This window comes from Bos indicus, chromosome 13 (genome assembly GCF_029378745.1).
Source record: "Bos indicus isolate NIAB-ARS_2022 breed Sahiwal x Tharparkar chromosome 13, NIAB-ARS_B.indTharparkar_mat_pri_1.0, whole genome shotgun sequence".
Lineage (NCBI taxonomy): Eukaryota > Metazoa > Chordata > Mammalia > Artiodactyla > Bovidae > Bos > Bos indicus.
In genome coordinates this window covers 76,270,666-76,298,073 of record NC_091772.1, presented here as the reverse complement: position 1 = coordinate 76,298,073, position 27,408 = coordinate 76,270,666, and the positions used below count along the sequence as shown (strand labels likewise).

Genomic DNA, 27,408 nt, shown 5'->3' with positions numbered 1-27,408 from the left:
CCGCTCCCCGCCCCGCGCGGAGGCTGGGGGTGCAGGCGGGGGGCGGGGCGGGCCGAGCGGTGCCCGGGGGCTGGCTTGGGTGGCGCGGCGGGGCCGGACCAGGGCGATGCGAGAGCGGCCCGGGTGGGGCGCGGACCCGGACTTTGGCGAGGGCGGCGCGCCGGGGCGGGGGCCGAGGGCGGAGAGGCGGGAGGAGGCGGAGGAGGGGAGGAGGAGAGGCGGCACTCGCCGGAGATGCGGCGGCGGCAGCAGCGGCGCGGAGTCCCCTGCGCCCCGCTGCCCGGCCGGGCTGCGGCAGAGGCGGCGGCACCCCGCGCCGGGTGAGGCCGCCGGGGCCGTGCGCGCTGGTGAGTGGGGCGCGGGGGCCAGGTGGGCAAGGCGGGGGCTCCCGGCGGCCCTCGCCGGCCCCGGAGCCAGTGCGGCCGCGAGCGCCGCCCAGGTGAACCCGGGGCCGGTCCCGACCGCCCGGCGTCGGCCCCAGCGCGGAGCGCGGAGGTGGGACCCGGCGGGCAACGGGGTGGCGCCGGCGGGCCGCGGGAGGATGACCGGTTTGACCCCGCTGGCGGGCTGGGCGAGCGGGCAAGGACTTCCCACCGCGCCCCTGACCCGCCGACACGCCTCGCGGAGCCGTGGAGGCCTCGGGGGCCGCGCTCCTGGACTCGCCGGCCGCAGGGGGATGGCCTCCTGGACCCTTTTGAGTTTAGACCCAGCGGAGCGGCTAGTAGCCAGACCACGTGGGGCTTGTCCGGGCAGGACACGGGAAAGCGGTGGACCGGATCTTCAGAGTGGGAACTTGCAGATACCGAAAGGGCAAATAGGATTATAAAGACAAACTTCCTCCCAGGCTGGGTCAGAACCAGTTCTCATCTCCTTGTAGACAGAGGCCCCGGGCGCCCGAGGATTTCGGAAGTGTGACAGTGAAGCTGCAGCGATTTCTAGGAGTGTACTTTTTTTAAAAAAGCATTCTTTATAGTAGTTCATTCATTCGTTCTACAAGCGTTTGTGAAGCACCTCCTGGTGCCTGGCACCACCGTTACGTTCCAGAGAGAAGCGATGAACAGAAAACCTGGTTTCTGAGCAGTGGGAGCTCTTAGTTCACTTGGAGGGCAGCTGGGGAAAGAGATGCAGTCTAAGCGAGGGAAGGAGACACACGCAGATCCTGATTTTGCCCAATGACCTTTGTCTGCAACTTCTTGTCTAGACACTGAAGACCACTCTGCCTGCACACAGTAGGACAAGCCCATTTTGGCAACCCCTTTTCTCCTCCTCCACCTTCCTGAGAGTTCTGAATATTCCCTGCCCCCTCTCCTCTCTGGGCAGCCTTTCCTGCAGCTTGTTTTAATTACTTTTTGAGTTAAAAGTCAATATTTAATTAACCAAGTCATTACATTCAGCTTACGTTTGAATCTGGGTATTTACACATCTGTGCATGTTGGGGTGCCCGCCCGTGCACCCCTCCATCTGTCCCCTGCTTCTCTCCTACAGGGCTGCCCTCACTGTCTTTGCGGCAGAGAAGGAAGGATGCTCTCAAGCTGGTTCTCTGGGGGCCAGAGAAGCAGGGAGGATGGGCTTTCCCTGGAGGACAGCCTGCGCCTCTCCCCAGAGCAGGAAGAGTTGCTCTCTTCTTGCAGTTTAATAGCGAAGGGGATTTCTTGCTGCATCTCCACTCCCCATTACAGAGCCACTGGAGGGTTTTAATTAAACTGAAACCATTCATTCCATATAGAAAGAGGGTGGGGAGGAGACTAAAGATCACTTACCTGGTGAGAGAGGTTCTCCCAGGTTTGCTTGTCTGTGTGTGGAAGCTAGAGCTCATCACAAGTCTGTCCAGGAGTGTCATTTAGTGCCCTCATTAGCAGCTCAATGGGGGATGGCGGGCTTGGCTGATGGCTGTTGGATATTTGCATGTGAAGGATCTTCCTTGGGCCAAGTTTATGGACATAAATGCATGATGTTGGCATGGCTACAGTGGATGAGAGGCAGTGTGGCTTTGGGCTTTGTGTATATTTATTGAGTTTTTAAATTTTGAGTTTATGGCATTTTCTGAAACCTTAATTATATGTTAAGTTTTCAGACTTGAAGGTCGAATGATGATTTGATTGTAGAAAGCCTCAGCCTGGAGAAGGACCCTGTGGCTGTGTGTATGCGTGCGCGCGTGCATACACACAGGCATGTGTGTGTCCCCTGCCCAACTCTTCCCTTGAACTGCCATCCTGAGGACCTAGCTGGTGTGCACTCGCACACCCGGACACTTGAAGATCCTTTGGATTTGGAAATAACATTTCCCTCTTCCTTTCCCCGGATTTGTTTGATTTATCTGTTTGGACCTGCCTCAAGGGGACAGAGTCTGGTCTCTGGAGTTAGCCAGACGGAGAATCACGCCCAACTCCATCCAATCTGTTCTTAGACTTCCACCCCTCAGAAAGAGACCAAAAGCCTTGCCCTGCAAAAGAATATCAACATTTCTGACCAGCTAGTAGTTAAGAGAGCGCTTAGTCTAGACTTGAGATGACAGCTAACACTTAAGTAGCAGTTCATGGGCCAAGCACTCTTCTAAATCCTTGTACATAATAACATTTAATTCACACAAAACTCCCGGGAGGTAGGTCCTCTGATTGTCGTCATGTTAAAGAAGATGAAACTAAGTCACTGAGAGGATTGTGACTTTCTGACAGCCGGTCAGTCATCAAGCCGGGATTGGTGAGACCCTGGGGCCCAGGGTCCACTCTGACCCACCGTATTCTTCCCCCTCCTTGACCTTGGCCTCTTTCCCAAGTGTCGTGCAGCAAAAGAAGACAATTAGACAATCAGACTTTGGAAGGCAAAAGCCCCTCAAACCTCCAATGTTGGGGAGCCTGGGCTGTGTATTTTTAATCTCAGGGCTGGGAGTGCCTTGAGGAAAACACACGACTGCCTGGCCACGTTCCCTCCTCCCTACAAGTATACACACACACACACTCCTCTAGTCAGGATGCAGAGGGACCCATCACGCAGGGGCTGGCGTAAAAGAGCCATGAGATCTGAGGTGAGGGTTTGTGCCCCCTGAAGGTACAATGGGTGAAACTTCGCCTAGAGGTGTGGCCCTCGTGTGGTTGGTGATGAGGTCGCGGTGATGAGGTCGCCTGAGCCTGGAGGTGTGGTCCAGGGGTCCAGGGCCCTTTGCTTCAGGCCTGGGCCCTGTGAGACCAGTGGATGTGGAAGGTGCGGCCGCCTCTCAGGACTCACCTCCAGGTGAGGGAGGCCTCACCCAGGTTCTGTGGGCCTCCTCGTGATGGGCCCTGGTGAGGAATCTGCAGGGCCCCTGATCTGGATTCAAGGCACTAGCTAATTGGAAGATCATTAAGATCATTATAATTAATTGGCACCCTGATAAATGGCGTGATTGCCTAATTGGGTGGTTGCTAGGGAACGAGGCCTCACTCGGAGCCGGAGCCGAAAGGGGACATGGCGTGGGGCTGGCCGCAGGTGGGTATCAGGGTTACCAGCTCAGCCGGTTAATGGGTGGGAAGCCAGAGCCATCGCCACTCGCATCAGCTGGTCTTTACTGGGCAACTGCTTGTGTAAATCACAAGTGGATTATCAGTTAGGGGATATTTTCCTAGAAGGACTGAAAAGTAACCAGGATCTTTTTTCTTGTAAGCAACAGAAAGCTGGGGTTGGGGGGAGGGGCAGGGGCAGGGAGGGATCACAAATCAGTGTTAGGAGAGAAGGGGACTTACTGGCTTCCATGACTGAAAATTGCTAAGGGAACAGCTTCAGGCTCAGCTGAGTCACCGCTCAGGTTCTGGCCTGAGAATCTGTTGCTCTCCGTCTCTGCGCTTCCTTCCATGGGGATGGTTTCTCTCTCCTGCCTGCCGAGGGGCAGGCAGGCTCTGGCACCGCGGTCAGGAGAGCCAGTGCGTGCCTGGCTACCAGCCCGGCTGTGTGATCCACGGCACGTTACTTAGCCCACGTTACTCTGCCTTCGTGTTTTCATCCAGCCAGTGACGATGATCATAGCACCCCTCTCCTGGCTGGTAGGAAAGGATGGAATGAGATGACTGGTGTCAAGTGCTTAGCCTGGCATCTGACACAGGCAAGCCCTGGGGAAACACTGACTATTCTCGTGACTAAGGTGTTGAGTTCAAGAGCTGTCCCCCTCATCCTCTCTCCTTTGAGCCCACCAGAAAAGAATAAGCTTCCTTTCTGGTAATGCCCACCCAAGCCCCAGGCATCTATCTGATTGGACTGTTTTACATCACGTGTTCTCTCCAAGCCGATCACTGGTCACAGAAATGAGTCGCTAACCATGGTCTTCAGGCCAGGCTCCGCCCTGTACTCAGGGGTTGGGGCAGACCAACTGAAACCCCAAAGCCCCAGGGGACACCAGGGAAAGGAGGGCTGGTTGCTGGAGAGGTGACAGCCAGTGCCTGTGATGGGGGTGGGGGTGGACATGAATGTGAGAGATCATGGCTAGATGGACCTGCTTCCAATTCGGTTGAAGTGGGGACCATAGAAACAGCTGCTGGGTGGGCAGCCTCCCCCACCCCTTCACTGGGTCAACAAGAATTAGAAGCTGAACTTTTCTCCCTCAGTGTCTGACGTGTGTCACCTGGCCTCAATTCTGTGCTTTCTGGTGGCCAGGGACAGCGTTTGCCCAACCTTCCACCACGAAAATCGCCTGGAGGCTTTTGTTTAAAAAAAAAAAAAAAAAACACTCAAATTCTAGATCCTGCTGAATCAAACTCTCAGGGAAGGCTCTGGCTGTTGGAAGGGAACCAGACTGCTGTGTGTATGTGTGTGTGTGTGTTCCATGTGAGCAGAGAGTTGGAAAGAGGGCCCTCGCCTGTGTCTATCTTGTCCTCCTGTCTGTTGCAGAGGCTGCCAGAAGGCAGAGGAAATGCTCTAAGTGAGATCGGGCATATAAAGGTGTTCTGTATAGATTAAGACAGAGAAGGCAATGGCACCCCACTCCAGTACTCTTGCCTGGAAAATCCCATGGATGGAGGAGCCTGGTAGGCTATAGTCCATGGGGTCGCTAAGAGTCGGACACGCTGAGTGACTTCACTTTCACTTTTCACTTTCATGCATCAGAGAAGGAAATGGCAACCCACTCCAGTGTTCTTGCCTGGAGAATCCCAGGGGCGGGGGAGCCTGGTGGGCTGCCATCTATGGGGTCGCACAGAGTCAGACACGACTGAAGCGACTTAGCAGTATAGATTAAGAGGGCATTCCTCTTATTTGTCAGTGCACGTGTGTTTACTGAGCAACTACAGTGTGCCAGGCTCTGTGTTAGGCATTAGGATGGGCAAGAGAGAACCAACATGGCATTTACATTCCAGAGGGTGAGAAGATAATACACAAGCAAACAAGTCTGAGACTTTTTCAGAAAGTGACAGCCTCTATGCTGGAAACAAGTTGAAAGTGAAAAGTGTTAGTTTCTTGTCTGGCTCTTTGCAACCCCATGAAGTGTAGCCTGCCAGGCTCCTCTGTCCATGGGATTCTCCAGGCAAGAACAGTGGAGTGGGTTGCCATGCCCTCCTCCAGGAACAAGATAGTAACATGACAGAAATGATGGGGGCGGGGCACAGCTTTTGACAGGTGGTCAGGGAGGCCTCTCTGAGGATGTGACTTTTTAGCTGTGACCTAAATTTTTTGAGATGAGCCCACAACCTAAGGAAGAGCATTCTGGGTAGAAGGAACAGCCAGTGCAAAGGCCTGGAGATGGAGAGGGGTGGCCTATTTGAGACACCAGTTTAAAACACGAGGTGAAGTTCGATGGTCTGAAGGGCAGTGAGTAAGAAGAGGGGTAGTGGGGAAATGAGGTCAGTGGTGAGAAATGAGGGCCAGGGTGAGAAATTCATTTTTTATTTCAAATGAAATGGAAAACCATTGGAGAGTTTTAAGTCCGGGAATGACAAGATCAGTATTTTAGAAAGATCTCAGTGGCTACCATGAGAAGGATGCTTTGTAAGAGGAAGCTGGGATATGAGTTTGCGAGCTCATATTGGCCAGGATTTTGGTGGTAGCAGAGGAAATGGAGTGAAAGGGGTGAATTGGAGATGTATCTTGAAGGCAGAACCAGTGGAACTTTCTGATGGATTGGATGCTCAAAGTGAGGGAAGCACTGTAGTTTCCAACCAAGGACAGCTCTGCCCCCCCAGGGGACATTTAGCAATGTCTGGAGATGTTTTGGGGGGGCTTCTCAGGTGGCATTAGTGGTAGAGAACCCCGCCTGTCAATGCAAGAGACTTAAGAGACACGAGTTCGATCCCCAGATCAGGAAGATCCCCTGGAGGGGGGCATGGCAACCCACTCCAGTATTCTTGCCTGAAGAATCCTCATGGACAGAGGAGCCTGACTGGGGCTGTAGTCCATCAGGTCACAAAGAGTCAGACACGACTAAACGACTTAGCACAAAAACATGGAGACGTTTTGATTGTCACACTAGGGAGGGGATGCTGCTGGAAACCAGTGGGTGGAGGCCAGGGATGCTGTTAACCATCTTCAACGTGCAAGACACCCCCAACCCAGACAATGAGAAATGAGGCAGCCCCAACATCTCTAGGGCCAAGGAGTCAAAGATAACTGGGCAGCTTGGTGTAGGGTGATTGGTATAGAGAAGACGAGCAGAGAAGGTTTGGAGGAGGGAGGCTGATCCAGAATTTAGTTTGGAGATGTGGGGTGTGAGATGACACTCGTCCTGGGTGGCCAGAAGCTCACTGGGTGCTGGACACACAAGTCTGGAGCTGTGTGGGGCTGGCACCTGAAATTAAGAGAGTCATCAGTGCATCCATGTTATTTTAAGCCTTGGGACTGGACATGATCAGTTAGGGAGAATGTGTTTTGTTCTCTTGTGGGGTTTCCGCCCTCTTCCCTCCCCACTGCAATGCCTGTCATGCATCTATTTGATGAATATTTTTAGCACGTCCCACACTCTCACCTCTTTATGACGGTCCTGAGAGACTCCCAAAGGCTCAGGCTGAAACCACTGCCCCCCCCGCCACCATCCATCTCCTCATTGCTCCGTGATTAGCAGACAGAGCTAAACAGTGATCACTCTGCAACAGATGCCCTTGGGAAACTGCTTAAGTTCGTAAGGATCCTGGCCCTTAAACAGGCAGCACAATACCTCCTTGGTAGAACAGCTGTTAGCCTGGTCTCCAGAGCGTCTCCTCTAGCCCAGACCCAGACTTCATGGAATTCTCTCTAACCAGCAGCCGCCACTGTTTTGAATTTTCCACGGTCTCTTATTATGATTCCAAAACACACGTTGCCCAGTGGCCCTGGCTTCTGATGTGTAGCTTCACCTTGCAAAAGGCCTGGATCCACAGCTTTGCACACCTGGGCCTCACTTCAAACTTGGATGAGTTCTATCCCAAACTCTAGAGTCGTTATGAAGCAGGGCTTGTGTGTGTGAGTTGATGGGGAGGGCCGTCCCCAGGGACCATGAGCGGTACCCAAGATGTGTTTGGCCAGGTGGAAGCCAGATGTGTTAGGGGGAGAATGCTGCCAATAGCCTTTCTTATTGAATCAAGACCAGGGCCCCAGTGGGTGACTTGACCCACCTTGGCAGCCAGAGAAGGGGAGTGTTTTCTTAAAAAACAAAAGTCCAGGAGATGTTCATGCTCTGGTGAAAATTAGATCATCCAAAAGCAGCATTTCTGGCATGTTCCAGAGACAGGCAGTGTCCACAGACTTCTGATTGCAGGCCACTTACCTCAATATTTCAGAGAACAGAAAAACCTACTAGAGTCTTAGTGGTTTGGAGTCCTAATCATCTGGCTGAGGGTGGCTTATACAGTAGAAAACACTTAAATCTCACATAACAGGAGTCCAAAGCAGGGGAGCCCAGAGGCCAATTTGTTGGTAAAATAGTGTCATCAAGAGCCCAGGCTATTCCTAGCCTGTTTGTCTGTCCTCAGCCTGTCTTTGGTCTTTGTTGCTTCATGATCTTAGATGGCTGCCACAACTCTGGACATTACATCCCCATCAGTTCAGTTCACTTGCTCAGTCATGTCTGACTCTACAACCCCATGGACAGCAGCACGCCAGGCTTCCCTGTCCATCATCAACTCCCGGAGCTTGCTCACACTCATGTCCACTGAGTCGGTGATGCCATCCAACCATCCCATCCTCTGCCATCCCCTTCTCCTGCCTTCAATCTTTCCCAGCATCAGGGTCTTTTCCAGTGAGTCACTTCTTCACATCAGGTGGCCAAAGTTTTGGAGTTTCACCTTCAGCATCAGTCCCTCCAATGAACACCCAGGACTGATCTCCTTTAGGATGGAGATGGTTGGATCTCCTTGCTGTCCAAGGGACTCTCAAGAATCTTCTCCAACACCACAGTTCAAAAGCATCAATTCTTTGGCACTCAGCTTTCTTTATGGTCCAACTCTCACATCCATACATGACTACTGGAAAAACCATAGCTTTGACTAGACGGACCTTTGTTGGCAAAGTAATGTCTCTGCTTTTGAATGTGCTATCTAGGTTGGTCATAACTTTTTTTCCAAGGAGCAAGCGTCTTTTAATTTCATGGCTGCAGTCACCATCTGCAGTGATTTGGGAGCCCCCAAAAATAAAGTCTCTCACTGTTTCCATTGTTTCCCCATCTATTTGCCATGAAGTGATGGGACCAGATGCCATGATCTTAGTTTTGTGAATGTTTAGTTTTAAGGCAACTTTTTCACTCTCCTCTTTCACTTTCATCAAGAGGCTCTTTAGCTCTTCTTTGCTTTCTGCCAAAAGGGTGGTGTCATATGCATACCTGAGATTATTGATATTTCTCCCAGCAATCTTGATTCCAGCTTGTGCTTCATCCAGCCCAGCATTTCTCATGATGTACTCGGCATATAAGTTAAATAACCACGGTGACAATATACAGCCTTGACGGACTCCCTTCCCGATTTGCAACCACTCTGTTGTTCCATGTCCAGTTCTAACTGTTGCTTCTTGACCTGCATACGTATTTCTCAGGAGGCAGGTCTGGTAGTCTGGTATTCCCATCTCTTTAAGAATTTTCCATAGTTTGCTGTGATTCACACAGTCAAAGGCATTGGCGTGGTCAATAAAGCAGAAGTAGATGTTTTTCTGGAACTCTCTTGCTTTTTCAATGATCCAATGGATGTTGGCAGTTTGATCTCTGGTTCCTCTGCCTTTTCTAAAACCAGCTTGAACATCTGGAAGTTCACAGTTCATGTACTGTTGAAGCCTGGCTTGGAGAATTTTGAGCATATTTTGCTAGTGTGTGAGATGAGTGCAATTGTGCAATAGTTTGAGCATTCTTTGCATTGCCTTTCTTTGGGATTGGAATGAAAACTGACCTTTTCCAGTCCTGCAGCCACTGCTGAGTTTTCCAAATTTGCTGGCATATTGAGTGTAGCACTTTCACAGTGTCATCTTTTATGATTTGAAATAGCTCAACTGGAATTCCGTCACCTCCACCAGCTTTGTTCATAGTGATGCTTCCTAAAGCTCATTTGACTTCGCATTCCAGGCTGTCTGGCTCTAATCCAGTGATCACACCGTCATGATTATCTGGGTCATGAAGATCTTTGTTGTACAGTTCATCTGTGTAGTCTTGCCACCTCTTAATGTCTTCTGCTTCTGTTAGGTCCATACCATTTCTTTCCTTTATTGTGCCCATCTTTGTATGAAATGTTCCCTTGGTACCTCTAATTTTCTTGACGAGATTTCTAGTCTTTCCCATTCTATTGTTCTCCTCGATTTCTTTGCATTGAAATATTCCCATACAAAATGGGAATAGAAAGCAGGATTCATTGCTACCTCTTTTACTTAGCAAAATTCTTCCAAGGACACCCCCACACCAGCAGACTTAGCTTTATGCTTCACTGGCCCAGGGTTGGGTTTTATACTCACCTCTAAGCCAAACACTGACATGGGAAATAGGTTTTTTATGTGTGACTTAGCTCAGTGGTTCACCAAATTAGCAGGCCAAACACCCTCTTCTTATAGCAAATGTATTTTGCCAAGTTTCCCTGAAGTGAATTCATAGATTATTATTAAAATATATGTGCAGATAGATTATATAAAGTATCCTGACAGTAATTTAAAGGAAAACTAAAAAGGAAATTGATTTATAATTAAGCTATATATTGAGCCTATGAACACTTAGCATACTATGTCAGAGGGTGTAATGAAGCAGATGTTCACACTGGGGCAAAATCATGGAGATCTGACAGCTCCGAAAGCAGTGAGATACATACAGATGTTTGGCTTTGACAGCTCGAAGACCACCAGTGCTATGGCCATACGCAATATGCTTTTCCAAAATAGAGAATGGCCTACCAAAATTTCCGAGTGGAACAAGCTACCGTCTTCCCTCAAGTTCCCTAGTGGTCATATTCCCAGAAGACTTGGTTTAGGATAGAACCGCACAAAAGTATCTTTGGGGTTTATATGTAAAATGGAGTTCATGTCTCAGGTCGGGCAGTATAAAAAGCTGTTTCACCTCCGTGGGTGTCTGGCGGGATGTTAGAAAGTCGTGCTGCAGTTGGGGTGACTCTTCACTGTGTGGAGCATGTTGAATTGTCCGCATTTCCTGCACCCCCGCTAGACAGCAGAAACATACCCCAGTCACGTGACAACCAAAAACTCATGAATTCCTGAGAAACACCTCTTGGGACAATTTCACACCTCTGAGTCTACTGGCTTAGACTAATGCTGGTTGTTGCCAGAGGGCAGCAAATTCCATCCCCTGAAAAAATTGGATCCTGTAGACCAAAGAACGACCAGAAGGGGAGGCACGTGCAGTTTCTGCCTCAGAGTTCTTCCCAAGCTCCTTTCTGCCCCTCACCCTCCTATTGACATATTCCTGAAATGTCCCGGTCGGTCCAGCCAGTGAAATAAACCCACGTGGTTGGCATGGGTTGGCCTCTGCAGTGAATGGGGTGATGAGTTCTTGGGCTAACCTAGGTATCGGTGGTTTCCACCTGGGCAGGAGATGAAGATGATACAGGTGATTGCACAGAAGAACTCACTGAGAACCCGTGTGTCATAGTGGGTAAGGGCGTGGACTCCAGAACCAGACTTCCTGGTTTGAACCCCAGCTGGGCCACACAGAAGCTGGGTGGAGCTGGGCAAGTCACTTAACCTCTGTAAGCCTCAGATCCCTCTTCTGTAAAACGTAGGTAATCCCAGTAGCATCCTCCTCGAGTTACTGTGAAACACCAGAACAGTGTGTGGGCACATGGGACATTGCCTCCAAAGGCAGATATTACTATTGCTTTTATTTGTAGATCCTTTTTAGCTTTTTTGAGTTGAGATATAATTGACATGTAACACTGTGTTCATTTTAGATGTATACACATAATGATTTGATATATGTACACATTGCAAAATGATTACCCCAGTAAGTTTTAACATCCATTCCACACATACTTAGTTTTGTTTTGTTTTCTATGATAAGAGCTTGTCAGATCTACTCTGTTAGCAACTTTCAAGCATACAATACAGCTTGTTAATTATAGTCCCACGCTGTAACTCACATGCATGAGACTTACTTATTTTATATGTGGAAGTCTGTGCCTTTGACCGCCTTCACCCATTTCGCTTATCCTTCACCCCTCACTTTTGCAGCCGCCAATATGCTCTCTATCTGTGAGCTCAGTTACGGGTTTGCTTTTTTAGATTTCACTTACACGTGAGATCACGCAGTATTTGTCCTTCTCTGACTTATCTCACTTAGTATAATGCCTTAAGGTCCATCTGTGCTGTCACCAGTGACAGAAGTTCTTCGTTTTTATGGCCGAATAATCCACTGTAGGCTATACCACATTTCCTTTGTCCACTCACCCGTCGATGGACTCTTTGATTGTTTCCATATCTTGCCTGTTGTAAGTAATGCTTCACTGAGCATGGGGTGTACAGATAGGTTTTTGAGGGATTTCATTTCCTTAGGATAAATACCCAGAAGTGGAATTGCTGGATCATGTGGCAGTTCTATTTTTAATTTTCTGAGGAACCTCTACACTGCTTTCCATCATCGCTGCATCAGTTCTTTTTAGCTTTGAAGTGCTTTTACACCTAGCGTCCTGTGTGGTCCTTTGAGCCACTCTGCTTATGAGAAAGGCCATTGGTCTCCCTCCTACCGCTGAGGACCATCCAGCTTAGCGAGGCGGCAGCAGGCTGAAGGCATAAGTGGGCTCAGGGCTTGATTCTATGACTTCTGAGCTGATGAGCTGTATCACGTTCGCTCCCCCTGCCCTGCCCCAACATACAGCTGAAGTTGGAGGGCTCCTGAAGTAGGAGAGTAAGTGCCTTGATGGAGTGCATTTCTGCAAAGTCACAATAGGGTTTGTGGGGGCTGGCAGCTCCTCAAAACAACCCTCCGTCCAGGGGCCCGCTGCCCCCACAGTAAAGTCTACTTGGCTCTGCACTGCCTGGCCTCCACTTCCGTCTCACTCCACACCCATCTAAGTGCATGACCCCCAAACATAGTGGCCTCTGCGTGCTGATGCCTCTGTCAAAAGTGCTGAAGTGAGAGCTGGAAAGAAAGAGACGTGGGGTTCAGGTTTTCCTTACACCGTGCCCGTGTCACTCAGTTCCATGACCTCCCTGGCCCACATGAGCGTTGGTGTTCGTCTTTTGTTGCTACACTTTGTTCACACCAAACGGCCACCCTTCTAGGGGCAATACGTTACAACTTCATTTAAATCTAGTATCTATGGGGTGCTTGTTGCCAGGCGTTTAATCATCAGGAAAGTGTTCGTTGCTCAGTCATGTCTGACTCTTTTGCAACCCCATGGACTGTAGCCCGCCAGACTCCTCTGTCCATGGGATTCTCCAGGCAAGCATACTGGAGTGGGTTATCATTCCCTTCTCCAGGGGATCTTCCTGACCCAGGGATTGAACCTGGGTCTCCTGCATTGCAGGCGGATTCTTTACTGTCTGAGTCACCAGGGAAGCCTTTAATCATCATGACAATCCTTTTAACCAGGGCCTGTTATCTCCATTTCAAAGTTGAGGAAACTGAGGCAGAGGATGTGATGCCCCCACAGGAAAAAGGAGCTCGACTTGTCTGTCTTTATAGCAGTGTACCAGTTGTTTGAAACTGATTGAAAGAATGAATGAATGATGTTCTCCCTAAGTGTTCTTCTGAGTAAAGCCACTGGCCCCAGGAGACCGAACATCTCGACTCACCGTAGGAAACCTTCCAGTCTCAGGAACAGGCTCTCATCAGTGTCATTCCAGGTCCTTTAGCTGTGCGTCTGCTGTGTAACAGATCACTCCCAGCTCAGTGGCTTAAAGCAATGATTATTTCTAACAAGATTATGGGTTGCCAGGTGGTTCTCGATTTGAGTGATGCCAGCTGGAAGGTCCAAAATGGCTCCACCCGAATGGCTGCCAGCGACTGTTGGTCCAGAAACGGTGCTCACGTGGGGCCATCAGCTGAAGTGCTCCATGCTCCTCCACGTGGTCTTTCCCCATGGCTGCGTGTACCTCCTCACAGTGTAGTGTCTCAGGATAGCCTGATATCTAAGAGCACACATATAAAAGCTGCCAGGCCTTCTTAAGGCTTCTGCTTCAGAAGTTCTAGGGGTCTAGGGGCAGGAGTGGCTGGCAGCCTCGTGGAGGAGGGGTTCCAAGGAGATAAATGCCCCCCTGCTTTTTCTGTTCTTAACGTTCCATTTGAGGGTCAGGGGCCCATTAAGAGAGTCTGACTGGACAGCTTTGGTCATGTGGTCACCCTTTGGTGACATGGCAGGAGAGGGTGGGGCATCTTAGCAGGAGAGAGAGAGAATCCTCCAAAGGAAATTGGGGTGCTGTTGTCAAGAGAAGGGGACCAGATGCTGGCCAGAAAGGAGGAGTTAGAAACCTTTGCACAGCCCCTGAATAAGGGGCTCTGCCCCAAGATGAGCAGTCAGCAGTGTAGAATGAACGGATGGAGGATGGATGGATGAATATTTTTCAAGTCTGGTATAAGTGTGTGCCCAAGTCTGCATGATGCTGTTCCAGGCAGGGACACCGTATTTCAGGCACTGCTAGGGGTTTGGGAGCCCCACCTTCATTATGTGGGCCAAAGCTAGCTCCCAGAATCCTGGCCATGCTCAGCATCTTCACTCCAAAGATGGGGCTGATTGAAGCTGGCCCTTCGAAAGGAGAGCATGCTCGGTGGTGACGGACCAGCCAGCCCAGTGGGTGGGCTCTTGCCTCCCCACCATGGACACCGGGAGCCCGGACCCCACTCCCCTTCTTCCAGCCACTGTGCACCTGGATACCCAGTAACCTTGTGACACCCGGTGAGTCCCCCAGAGACCGATCCAGCTCCCAGAACACCTCTGACCCAGGCGCTCCTCCCCGGTGGCAGGCTATTTCCAGCTGCTGCTAATTAGACAGCACAGCACGCCAGGGTTGGGAACAGATCTGTCATTCGACATTCTCCCTGACTTCCATCTCTAAATTTAGCGGGTTATTTGGTAAAAGTTGCTTTAGACGCCCTCCCCCGCCTGTGAGTACAAGCTTCTCAAATGATTGTAAGCTTCAGGCTGTTTCCAAGGTGAGCTAATGAGACACGCATCTGCTAATAGCAGGGCGTGATGAGTGAGCAGGGTACACATGGCTGCAGATTGGGTGAAAGGGGAGAAATAACTGGATTATAAATACCAGGCAGTCAAAATAGCCTTTCACCTCTTTAATGTGTATACAAAAAACTACAATCTCTGAAAACCTAAATACAGTGTCTGTGGGGGTAAACAGTGCGGAGAACGGGTGGGGTTAACACATGGGAGGGGGTGGGACTGGAATCGCCAGCCCTGGCCATGGCTGTCTACACCGAGAACCAGCCCACAATTAGGCGTGAATAATGACTCTGTTGAGGTCCGACTTTATTGCTTTTGGCCAAAGGCCTTTTGCAGAAATAAGTCTGTAGCTCGCTGCCAGGGAAGCTTTTGTCTACAGCCAAGACAAAAGAACAAAGAACAGAGGTGGGAAGAACTGTATCTGATTCCTGTTTCCCCTAAACACCCAGGAAGGGTGGCAGGCGTGGCCTACCAGGAAAGCGTGGGCTGAGGGCAGGTAACGAGCAGCCTCACCTATACCAGGCGGCCACTCCTGCTCCTGCCATTCTGGTCTTTGCTCTGATCTTCACACGGACCCTGCTCGTTCCTACCACAGGGCCTTTCCCTTGCTTAGAAAGCATTGTGTCCACGACTGACTCTCTACCCCACCTCTGGTGTCAGCTCAGACACTACCTCCCAGAGGCTTCCCCTGATTTCCCCTATCTTGTCATCCTGACAGCTCCTTACAAGGCTCTTAAGATCATCTGGGATTCATCTTCATTCATTAAATCTGTCTCCACCACCAGAATGTCAGCTCCTTCAAGACAGGGGCCTGGCCTGCTGTTTCCCAGCATTCCACACAGCACTGGCACAGAGTAGGTGCACAGAAAAGACCACACAGCTTTGAAGGGCTGCAAATGGGCCCCCAGGCAAGCTCCAGGGGAGCTCTGTTTGGCCTGCTCAGTGTTTAAAATGTAGTGACTGTTTTGATTCCGCGAACGGCACCTCCAGCAGGGCACTCTCCACCCCTCCCTGTGACCCTAAACCCTTGTCACTCACTCCCGGCTCTTGCCTGGGCCCTGCAGGCATTTGGGTTTGTGTCCTCACTTTAGACAAAGGCCACGGCACGTGGGTGTGTCTCCACAGGGCACCATTACGACATCAAACTTCCTGTGAGCCAGCCCACCCGCCTCCAGCCCACCTGGTCCCACTGAGTGGATTGAGTCTTGGCTCCTGGTGGGCGGGACCCAGGGGTCCTCATCTTAGGAGTCCCTGCCCCGGCCATTAACCTCTGAGTCATCAAGGAGTCCTGCTTCGCTTGCAAGAAAATGTCCAGTGTCCTTGGCAAGCAGGAATTTAACCGTAATGTCACTGTATTTGTTTCTCTGTGCTGCTGTCCGTTTATGGCTGGGGTTCTCACCTGGGGGCGATTTTGCCCCCTACCAGGGGACATTAGGCAATATCTGGAGACATTTTTTACGCCACCATTGGGGGTGGGTGCCTCTTGCGTCTAACAGGTGGCGGCCAGGGACGCTGCTCAACGCCCTGCAATGTGCAGCCGCTGCAGAGGATGACGCAGCCCCAAAGGCAGCAGTGCCCAAGTCGAAAGACCCCGGTTTAGGGCAGGTGGCGCTCATTCCCCGCGGAGGGAGAACACTGCCTCTGTAACTGCGTTTACTGAAATAAGAAAGGGGGCGAACAGAAAACTATCCTGCACAAACGTGAGTGCAGGTGACGAGCAGAGCTTCCGAGACCCTGACGTGTGGGGTGCTGGGGTCAAGGTCAATCAGGTCGCCCTTTCGGGAGCTGAGCGGACCATTAGCTCCACACCAGAAGCCCCTGCCCATCTTCCCAGAACGTTCCTGGCAGCTGCCTATCAAACCCTAGCGGTCAATTCTGGGAGAAGCAACGTGCCCTTGGGCCGAGTTCTGAAAGGTGAGAAGCTGTTTGCAGCTCTCCTGCCCAGCCAGGCTGTCTTAACATCCCTCCCAAACCCAGCCCAGCAGCCCCTAGCTGAAGTCTCCCACCAGGACAAGCCAGCAGCCCCACCCATGTGACCAGGGCTGACAGCTTCGTGGCCTGGGCAGCCTCCCAGTGGACGGTGACCCTGAGCAGAGGGTCACGGCTCATGTCAGCAGGAGGAAAGGACCCGGGGAAGTGAGGACCAGTTCCCCAAAATCAGATCACCCACTTCTGTTTGGGTTCCTGTGTTGAGGAGGTGGCTTCCTTTCTACTTACAAAGAAGGGACTTTTTAAAAAGCAGGAATAAGTCAATGTTTTCAATGCAGATCTAACTGGGGCACCTCTGTTCTCTGAAGTGGCACAGGAGGAGAGGCAGTTACCATGCGTTCACGCCTGGGGCAGCTCACTTTCTGCCTCTTCTGCTCCTTTCAGAATCAGCTGAGCACAGGCCCCATTGATCTAACCCCTTTGGGTCGTTCACAAAAGAGGAGAGGGGTTGGGGGAACCTTCCGGTCACCCCAGGACTTCCTGGGGCTCGGGGATCTTTGATATGGGCGTGGGCACAAACTCCAAAGCTTGGCAGGTGCAGACAGATGGAATCTGACTCAGACGCCGTTTCACTTCCTAGAAGGGTGACGTGTGCAGGGGGGAGGCTGCCACCCCCTGCCGTGCCCGGGCCTCCGTGACTTGGCAGGGCCTCCTGTGTTTCCTCGGGCCCACAAGGTAACCCCCATGGGTGCACCTCCAGTGTGGGCTTCTCATTCCTCTGTCTGGAGGTGGGCCATGCCCCATGTCCCCTACATGAATCTGGCCAGGCTCACGTATCACTGGTGACCAGTAGAATGGTGGGAGTAATGCTGAGGACAGCAGAAAAGTGAGGTTCGGTCAGAAGACATGAGGTCAGGACTTACCTCGTGGACCAGTGGTTAAGACTTCAAGCTCCCAAGGCAGGGGACCTAGGTTCGATCCCTGGTTGGGGTACTAGATCCCACATGCTGCAATTAAGACCCAGTACAGCCAAATAAATTTTAAAGAGAAGTCCCACCCGGGCTGGTGGGATGCTCACTTTTGGTGCCCTAAGCTGCAGAAGAAATCAGTCACCAGCCTGGGGCTGCCATGCTGTGAAGCCCAGGCCACACATAGAAGCCCCTCCCACCCCTGGCCCGAGGCTCCAGCCCACAGCCACCAAGCTGAGGATTCAGGTCCCCAGCTTTTGAGTCTTTCCAGCTGTGGCCTCAGGCACAATAAAGCAGAGACCAGCCCTTTCTGCTGTGTCCTGCTAGAATTCCTGAACCCAAGTCCCTGAGCATTAAAAAAAAAAAAAAGATTTCCACTGCGATGCTTGGAGGTAAATTGTTGCACAGAAGTAGTCACTGGATCACTTGGCCTGTGCCGGTCTTTCCTCTGTTCAGTCAGCCATTCACTCATCCATCCAGCAATATTTAGAATCTCCCTTCTCACCCTTTCGCTGCTCCTACCCCAGTCCAGACATGGTCCATGGCCATTGTCTCACTGGCCTTGGTGTGTCCACCCTCGCTCCTATTATCTGCTCTCCACACACAGCCAGAAGGATGCTGGTAAAACCTACATCCAAGCACAGCAGTCCTGGGCTAGACTGTTCCAGGTCCCCCCTCACTCAGCTCCACCCCAACCATACTTGCCCCCATCATGTTCCTCAACACCCCAGCCACATTCCTACCTCAGGACCCTTGCATTTGTCTCTGCGCCTGGAACACTGTTCTCCCGAATATCCACAAGGCACTTTCCTTCACCTCTTGGAGGACTCTGCCCAAGTGTCCTCTCAGGCCTTGCCACTCTCCTATTTAACGATGCAAGCTCCCCACACCAGCACTTCCACTCCCTCCCCTTAGGACTCATCACCTCGTGTGCTTGTCTTTTATTTTGGTGTCTGATCCACGTCAGAGTATTCATTTCTGGCTCCTCAGCACACAGAACAGGGCCTGATGCATAGTTGTTCAGTCACTCAGTCATGTCCGACTCTTTGAGACCCCGTGGACAGCAACACTCTAGGCCTCCCTGTCCATCACCAACTACTGGAGTTTGCCCAAGTTCATGGTCATTGATTTGGTGATGCCATCCAACCATCTCATCCTCTGTTGCCCCTTCTCCCACCTTCAATCTTTCCCAGCATCAGGGTCTTTTCCAATGAGTCGGCTCTTTGCATCAGGTGGCCAAAGTATTGGAGCTTCAGCATCAGTCCTTCCAGTGAACCCATCAGTCCAGACCCAGGACTGATCTCTTTTAGGATGGACTGGTTGGATCTCCTTGCAGTCCAAGGGACTCTCAAGAGTCTTCTCCAGCACCACAATTTGAAAGCAACAGTTGTTCGGCTCTCAGCCTAATTTACGGTGCAGAGTAGGTGCTCAGTAAATATTTGTTAACCTGAAGAACTAGCGCCCAGGGGGCTGAGCCAGGGGCTGAAGCTATGGAGTGAGAAAGAGACAGCCCCTACCCGTGCAGAGCTTCTGGTGGGGAAAACAACTCCCTGCAAGATACAAACTCGAGCAGAAGAGTGCACTGAGGAATCAGACACGGTGAGGGGTGCTCTGAAGAGAACAGACCTTGGATGAGGCCAGGAGTCAGAGAGGGAGGCCTCTGCAGGGAGGGAGGGGAGGAGGACCTCCCTGCCTGCTTCAGGCTCCACCGGTCCTGAGTCCCAGGCCGCGCCCGGGGAACAGTCTGTTTTTCTTGGCAGGCGAGGAAACTGGGGCGGATCAGAACCAGAATTCAGGACTCCCACGCTCACATTTCTTCCCCTTTTCTGCACCACCTTCCTCTCGTCAGCAAATAAGAAGGAAGGTCTGCCTGTGATAAGGCATAGCGGGGCCCAGGCCAGGGGCTAGTGGCTGTGTCATCGGGCGTCTGTACATGGAGGCAGATGGTGCTGGGAAGCCACCTGAGTCAACTCTCTGCCCCCAGCCTGCTCTACCGGTTGGGCTCATTCGGTTGCAAGTGACCAAGAAAGCAATTCTGAGTGACCTAGGAGAACAAGAGAATTTGATTCATGTCCTTAGAGAGTCGAAATGTGAGAAAGTGACCCTAAAAGAAAGAAGAGACCTCAAAGCCGTTGCAGGACATAGCAGAATCCCTGGGTGCCTGAAACAAAGACCCCGGAGGTGGATCTTCCTCCTTTGGGCTTGGCCAGATCCACGGTCTCAAATGTTGGCAAAACCCAAGAACGTTCTGTTTCGAAGCTGTGTTTTCTTCTGCGTGGTGCCTTCATCCCACTCTGCATGAGGCGAGACGGCATCACTTCCCTCATCCTTGTGGTGGACCGACGTGGACCAAGGTAGCCAGCTGGAAATAAGAGGTACCTCTTCATAGTCACACCGAAGCGCCTGGATGACTCTCTTGGGCTGGTCACTGAGGCAGGGCCTTCAGAAGGCTCGGATGGGCTCAGGTCTGATAAGGGCTCTGCTCAGATATTTGAGTGTGAATTATATGGTGGTATGCAAAACACTTTGATGCTCAGCTTCTCAAGACTTCAAGTATATCATTTTTAAACTTTCTCTGAGCTTGCTCTATAATCCATGACCCCATTCTAAGAGTACCTGTGGTTGATCATTATTTCCGATCATGTTTTCTGACACTTTTCACCATTCGCTGGACTCTTTCGACTCCAGCTTCTGATATGTTGACTCCTTAGAATGTCAGCTCCATGAGGGCAGATACTTTTTTTCCCACTGTTTTATATGCAGTGCCAAGAACTATGCCCGGGACAGAGCAGGCGTTCGAGAGTCTCTTGATACCTGAATAGTTCTGCAGGCAACTGGGTTCTTGGGCTGTTCTCTTTACGCCCTAACTTCCTTTCCAGATCCTGAATTCTTGTCTTGAAACCTGATCTTTCCCTCCATCCTCTAAGGACCCTTCTATTTCCTGTCCTGTGGGTTTGGTTCTCTGCCTCCTGCTGAAATTCCAAGGACAGTTACAGAGAGCCACCTGACCCTTGGACTTGGCTCAGGGAGACAGAGAGTCTGTGGACTGTAGATTGCAGGAGCTCCTGTCCTTTCTTTGACAGCCCTGGAGAGGAGAGAAGGATGGCCAAGCTTCCTCTCCCCAGAAAAGGTAGATACCGGGGGAGTGCAGGGTCTACCAGATGTGTGTGTGTCAGCCTCTGTCTAGACAGTTTCTAGGCTTGGAAGGCTTGGGACCACACATCTCACCCCTCCCACACTGCCTGCTACTTGCTGAAGCTATTTCCCCAGCCTGAGGCACTCTGTCCTCTGTGCCTTCTTCACAGTCCACCCAAATCCTGTGGATTTTTCAGAACTTTGTCCCTCTTAGGCTTCTCAAACATTTCTCTGTAAGGACTCCATGCAGCCATCCCTGCCTGCCCACAGATCAGCAGTTCCCTCTTTCTCTTCCTGTTTCTACAACACACTTAACCTCAGCTTCTAGTATCATATGTCAGTTTCCAAGTAAACGGAGGAGTCAAGAGAGGACTCTAGGGTCAGGCTATCTGGGTGTAAATCTCGGGCACACTATCTGCTTGCTTTATCAGCACAGGTGCCCTGCAGGAAATAGATGGTGCCTCCCACAGAGATGTAAAATGAATAATACAGATCTCTGGGGCTAGGGGACAGTGGGGGGCATTCGCTGGAACCTGGCAAGGGCCACCCACAGGAGCCGTGGCCTTCAGTAGAGTAATGAGGGATATGCTCCGTTCATAGCAACTGGACAGGGAAGATAACTGGAAATTACCCAGGCCTTTCTCTCCTCCCATCCTCCCTTCTCTGGGCAGCATTTCCTTTAGCACAGAGCTCATTGACGTGCTCCAGCCGAGTGAACCTCCTGGGGCACAGGGAAGAGAGGACAGGAGACGGGGAGGGGGTCAGTCAAGGGATAATATTCAGCATCCAAGCAGCACGACCTTGGAAAAGTTCTCGAACCTCTCCATGCCCTCAGCTTCCTCACCCACAATTGGAGCATCCTAACGTTGTTGATGGATAAGGCAATGGCACCCCATTCCAGTACTCTGGCCTGAAAATCCCATGGACGGAGGAGCCTGGTAGGCTGCAGTCCATGGGGTCGTGAAGAGTCGGACATGACTGAGTAGCTTCACCTTCACTTTTCACTTTCACGCATTGGAGAAGGAAATGGCAACCCACTCCAGTGTTCTTGCCTGGAGAATCCCAGGGACGGGGGAGCCTGGTGGGCTGCCGTCTATGGGGTCCCACAGAGTCAAACATGACTGAAGTGACTTAGCAGCAGCGTTGTTGAAAGGTGTCCTGAGTTAACACAGGAAAAGTGTTTAGTATTGGCCGAGTTCTGCAATAAGCAGAATGAAATAATTAAAATTTAATTGTAATTCTTCCTCATTTTTCCTCATTATTCTTTTAGGGATTTACTGTGTTGATCTGGGCATTTCCTGTTGCAAATGACAGCCCCAATTCAGATCAGCTTAAGCAACAAAGGGCACTTGTTTGAACCTGTAACTGGCTCCAAGGTGCTACTTGGTTTAGCCCACCAACACCAGCATCCTCTCTCAGGCTCCAGTTGGTAGCTGGGCTGGGCTTACCCCTTTCCAGCTCTCGGTATCCACCCTGCTGTTTCCTACTTCTCTCTCATTGGCCAGGCTTGGATCACGTGTGTGTCTCTGGGCCAATCATTGGAACTAAAGAGATGGAATGTGCTGACTGGCTCCACTTGGGTCACATGGTCTAGCCTATGTTCAAACTGCACATAAGCAGAAAAAGGGAGTGATCAATGCCCCCACCTGAGTTTCCCTGGTGGCTCAGATGGTAAAGAATCTGACTGCAATGCAGGAGGCCTGAGTTCAATCCCTGGGTTGGGATGATTCCTTGGAGAAGGGAATGGCTATCCACTCCAGTGTTTTTGCCTGGAGAATTCCATGGACAAAGGAGCCTGGCAGGCTATAGTTCATGGGGTCATAGAGTCAGACACGACTGAGTGACTAATGGTACAGATGTGAACAAAGCTGACCAGAATCCATACCATCAAAGAACTGACATTCTTGTGGGGGAGACTGACAAAAAAATAAGTAAAATATGTAGCTGTCAGAGGTGGTAGGCGCTCCTAGGGAGGGAAGAGCTTTCTGTTTTAACCTGTAGAGGTGAAATTTGAGCAAAGACCTGAAGGAGGTGAGGAAAGGGCCATGAAGAGATCTGAATGAAGGCTCTGGGCAGCGAGGACAGCACATTCAAAGGCCCTGGGGTGGGGACATGCCTGGCTTAGGCAATGAAGAGATCTGAATGAAGGCTCTGGGCAGCGAGGACAGCACATTCAAAGGCCCTGGGGTGGGGACATGCCTGGCTTGGGCAAGGAGCAGCACAGGTGCCAAGTGACCAGAGCCAAGTGGGCAAGGGTGGGGGGGGGAGGTGATGAGGTCCGAAGGGGATGGACAGAAGGCACAGGGTCTTCTAGGCCTTTTGAAGAGCTTGGGAGTTTTATTTGGCATGAGATGGGAGCCCTGGAGGGCTCTGCTGTGGAAGAAGGCAAATTTTGTCTTTAACAGGATCCTTCTGCCTGCTTGATAGAAGGAGCTGAGTGTGGAAGCAGGGAAACAAATGAGGCTGTCATAACCCAGACAGGGTTACCCTACCACGTAACCCTAAATACTTATTTGTAGAGTGAGTGAAGGGAGACATACGCGGTCTGGCTCTCTGGACCACGTAGGCGGGACCCAGGTCTGAGCCAGGGGCTCTGGGGATCTCCACATCCCAGTCTCCTTTCTTCTCACCTCCTGTCCCATCAACTCCTGCTTCCACTTCTGCCTGCTTCTTCCTCTCCCGCTGCCTCTCCCTGGGCTGCCCGACTGCTCCCGAACTCCTCTCAGCCATTCTTGTTGAGTTTGGGGATCCTCAGAGGAAAATAGCCATGTGGGTCTTCCCGGACAGGCCCGCATGAGGGCCCAAAGCTATGATACTGAGACCTGCTCCTCTCTGCAAATCAGATAAATCCAGAAGCAGGAGTGCTGTTTCTGAACACTCAGGGCATTCGGCTTTTCCAGTGATGTCTTCTTGGGCCGATTTGGCTTTGCCAAGTTCTGTGAGGAAGACACAGGACAAAGAGCAGGAAGGGAACCCAGCTGGTGGGAATAAGCAGAAGGGTCCGAGGGATGGACAAAGTGTCACTCAGCTAGGGTTGCGCAGATTCACCAGATATGCTCTCACTTCAGCTTCTCTGAATCTTTACTAAGAAGGAGAAAAATGGAGGCAGAATCCCTTGCGTCATTTTAATTGATTTCTCCAGCATCCAGAGAGGGGCTGGCCCCAGGCCAGGGGAAGTGGGAGCTGGGGGAATTCATCAAAAATCGACCTACTGATGACTTGAGCTGATGAAGTAATTAGCTCCTGTTATTCTCTGATCTCTGGTCGTGGAGTTTTGACTCCCATCCAGAGGATCAGCATCCTGGCTGGAAGGTTAGAGCTGCCCGGGAGCAGAGAGGAACAGCCTAAGGGTCCCAGGAAGAGTCCAGCCAACCGTATCCCCCAGCTCCACCCCCCGTCTGGTCCAGGCCCCCTGTTCCTCCGTATCACAGGCCCAGAGCCAAAAAGACCCTCCAAGGGCACCTGGCCTCCTGCTGCTTCAGAGGCAAGTGAGGAAACTGAGGTTGGGAGACCTTTAGAAAGTTACCCAGAAATCTACTTCCAGGAGGTTCTTGTTGAGCTGCTGACTCCAGCCAGACTGGGTTTGAACCCCATCTCTGCCCCCTTGTTTGGCCATACGATCATGGGAGAGTGTTTTCATCATAATTCTCTGTGCCTCAGCTTGTTCATCCATAAAATGGGTATAATACTGATGGGCATATATGCTTATTAAACAAGTTGATATGCGTAAAATGAGAGTTGCTGTTTGTAGGGCTTCCCTTAGAAATTCTCTCCCTATTATCATTCATTGTCCATCTGAAGGAACATAAATGTGCATTTTTTAAATTTAACTGTAGTTGATTTATAATATTGTGTTAGTTTCAGGTGTACAGCTTCAGATTCTTTTCCACTATAGGTTGTAACAAGATCCTGAATATAGTTCCCTGTTCTATAGAGTAAACCCTTGTTGTTTATTTCATGTATAGCGGTGTGTATCTGTTAATTCCACACCCCTAATGTGTCCCTAACCCCTCCCATTTCCCCTTGGGTAACCATAAGTTTGTTTTCTATGTCTGTGACTCTGCTTCTGTTTTGTAAATAAGGTCATTTGTATCAGTTTTCTACATTCCACGTTAAGTGATACCAAATGATCATCATCTTTCTCTGACTTGCTTCACTCAGTGTGACAGTCTTTAGGTTCATCCTTGCTGCTGCAAGTGGCATTACTTCCTCCTCTTTTGTGACTGAGTAGTATTGCATGGTATAATATATCCCACATCTTTTTTATCCATTCATTTGTCGATGGACATTTAGGTGGTTCCCATGTCTTGGCTATTGTGAACAGTGATGCTATGAACATAGAATGCGTGTATCTTTTTAAATTATAGTTTTGTCCAAGTGTATGTCCTGGAGCAGGATTGCTGGATCATATGGTAACTCTTTTTTAAGGTTTTAAGGAACTTCCATACTGTTTCCACAGTGGTGCAACATTACATCCCCACCAACAGTGCAGGAGGGTTCCCTTTTTTCCATGCCCTCTCCAGCATTTAATTTTTGTAGATTTTTGATGATGGCCGTTCTGAAAAGCATGAAGTGATACCTCATTGTAGTTTTGATTTGCATTTCTCTGATAATTAGCGACTCGACGCACCCTTTGATGTGCCTCTTGGCCATCTGTATGTCTTCTTTGGAGAAATGTCTATATAGGTCTTGTGCCCATTTTGTGATTGGGTTGCTTGCTTTCGCTGTTGTTCAGTCATCAAGTCGTGTCTGACTCTTCGCGATCCCATGGACTGCAGCGCGCCAGGCTTCCCTGCTTGCTTTGTGAATGTCCATTTTAGTGGCCCAACTGGGGTACCAGTCAAGAGCACATTTCAAGTGCAAAGCACAAAGCAGTCTTCTTTGTTTCCTGAAAGGGGGTGGGACATGGACTGATAACATGATTCGAGGACCCCCTCCCATGATCCGGGGTAATTCAAGGACCACTAGAATCTTCCGCGTGTCTCCTTTGAACCCTCTCAAGCCTCCCATTACCTCCAGCAGAAAGTCTCCCGATGGTGCTAATGTGCTTTGTCGCCTTTCAACACCTGCTAATTTCCCGCAGAGACAGTGCAGATGTGGGAGCCGCCAGCCCAGGGCTCAGCTTAGAGCATTAAATGTGAACCAGAAGCTGTTAGATGGGGCAGCCCGATTTCTGCTCTCTTTGACTTTGTGTGGTTAGTTCTACAGGGAAGGGATGCGGCTGTTTTATTTATCCTTGGGTAGAAAGTTTTCTTTTTCTAAATACTGTGCTTATGCCTTTTTTTTTTTTAAAGGATTCTTTTGATGTGGACCATTTTTAAAGTCTTTACTGAATTTGTTACAAATATTGCTTCTGTTTTATGTTTTGGTTTTTTGGCCGGGATGCATGTGGGATCTTAGCTCGCAGACCAGCAATTGAACCTGCAGCCCCCACATTGGAAGGCAAAGTCTTGTCTGAGTGACAGAAAAAAGCCATGCGTCTGAGAGCAATTGGGAGGAAGGGGGAGAGGTGGGCAGGGCTGGACGCCCCCCACTGCCCCAACCCCATAAGGCTTGTTGGGAGTTTGCATATTGTACCTTGAGCCCTGAGAAGCCAGGGGAGGGTCTGAATGGGTGAGTGACAGGGCTGGGACTAAGGTTAGCTGATCATCTTACACCTGCTCACCTAGAGTGAGAGCCCCTTCAGACCTGGAGCCTGAGAACCTCCCTGGTCTCGCCTTACCCAGGCCTTGTGAGTTGCATGTTTGGATCTGAATTTTAGGAAGACCCTGCTGGCTGCCTCTGAGAGGATGGAGGTGGGAACAGCAGGTTGGGGAGGAAGTGGGATTCCTCATAGGCAGCTGGTGCCATCCCCAGGTGGGGTCACACAGACCACACACCCCCTGCTGAGGACCCTGGCGTCCTCGATGAGTTCCCTGAGCTCTGGCTTGGGGCGAGGCAGGGTTCCCAGTGACAGCAGGGGCAGAAGGAGTCCTTCAAGGTCATGGGGACGGTGACTCAGGCCGACAAGCTTGGTTTCCTCCCAACACGTCTGCTTGTTCGCTCTTTCCCTCGTTTTAAATAGATGAGACCAAAAGGTCTATATCTGGACAGGAGTTGAAGGCTCATTTCCTCAAGAAGTAAAAAAAAAAAAAAAAAAAAAGACTGCAGAGAGCAAAGAGCAGAGCGAGACCTGAGACCTGCCTGAGACCAGGTTAGCCACCCCGCCTTCCTTCTCCCGCCCTTTGCTGGTGACCCCATCTGTCCTGAGTCAAGGGGCTGACCAGGGTCACAGGGGACTTGACGCTTCTCTTCCCTCCGCTGTTGAGCTCTCAGCTTTCTCTGCTGTCATTTTGTTTTGCAACTTAAAACCAATATGGACATCTTACCCCATCACAGGACCTACTGACAGGGGACCTTTGTGAACACCCCCCACCTTGGGTTGAGTTCTTCAACAGTCATATATCCCCGTTTTATTCATGGGGAAACTGAGGTTCCTTACTGGCTTGTTGATGGGGAGACCCAGCTGGTGAGTGATGGAGCTAAGACTGAAATACAGAGTCGCCTAGCCCACAGATCAGCCTGGCTGGTCCAGACCTGTCTCCCCGAATCACACGTACCTGAGAGCTGGGGGTGCATCCGCTCATCTCTGCATCCTCTGTGGCACTTGGCGCTGGCAGAGAAGAGATGACCAGAAATTTCTGCTCTCCCAGGCTTTTTCCTTTCCTTTCACTGTGGAGTGATTTCTCTTGTGTTGGTCGGAGGGTTGGGAGGCAGGCCGACTACCTGACTTGGGACCTGGGCTCACACAGACATATCCAGAGGATGGCTGAGTCCAGGGGAGGGATGCTGTCTGCAGAAGTGGTGTCCGGAGG

At 50.9% G+C, this 27,408-nt stretch overlaps 1 protein-coding gene across 7 annotated transcripts in view; it reads left to right on the top strand.

Moving 5' to 3' along the window:
* SULF2 (sulfatase 2) overlaps positions 1-27,408 on the top strand; it is a 126,092-nt gene that overhangs the window by 747 nt on the left and 97,937 nt on the right. For 2 of the 7 annotated variants that reach the window (XM_070801837.1, XM_070801833.1), the window contains exon 1: positions 19,312-19,794. The exons of 2 other annotated variants lie outside the window; for them this stretch is intronic. The gene's annotated coding sequence lies outside the window, so the exon portion shown is untranslated. Of the gene's footprint in view, positions 1-217; positions 348-19,310; positions 19,795-27,408 lie in introns of those variants that run through there. 3 more of the 7 variants (XM_070801834.1, XM_070801838.1, XM_070801836.1) reach the window with 3 other exon arrangements.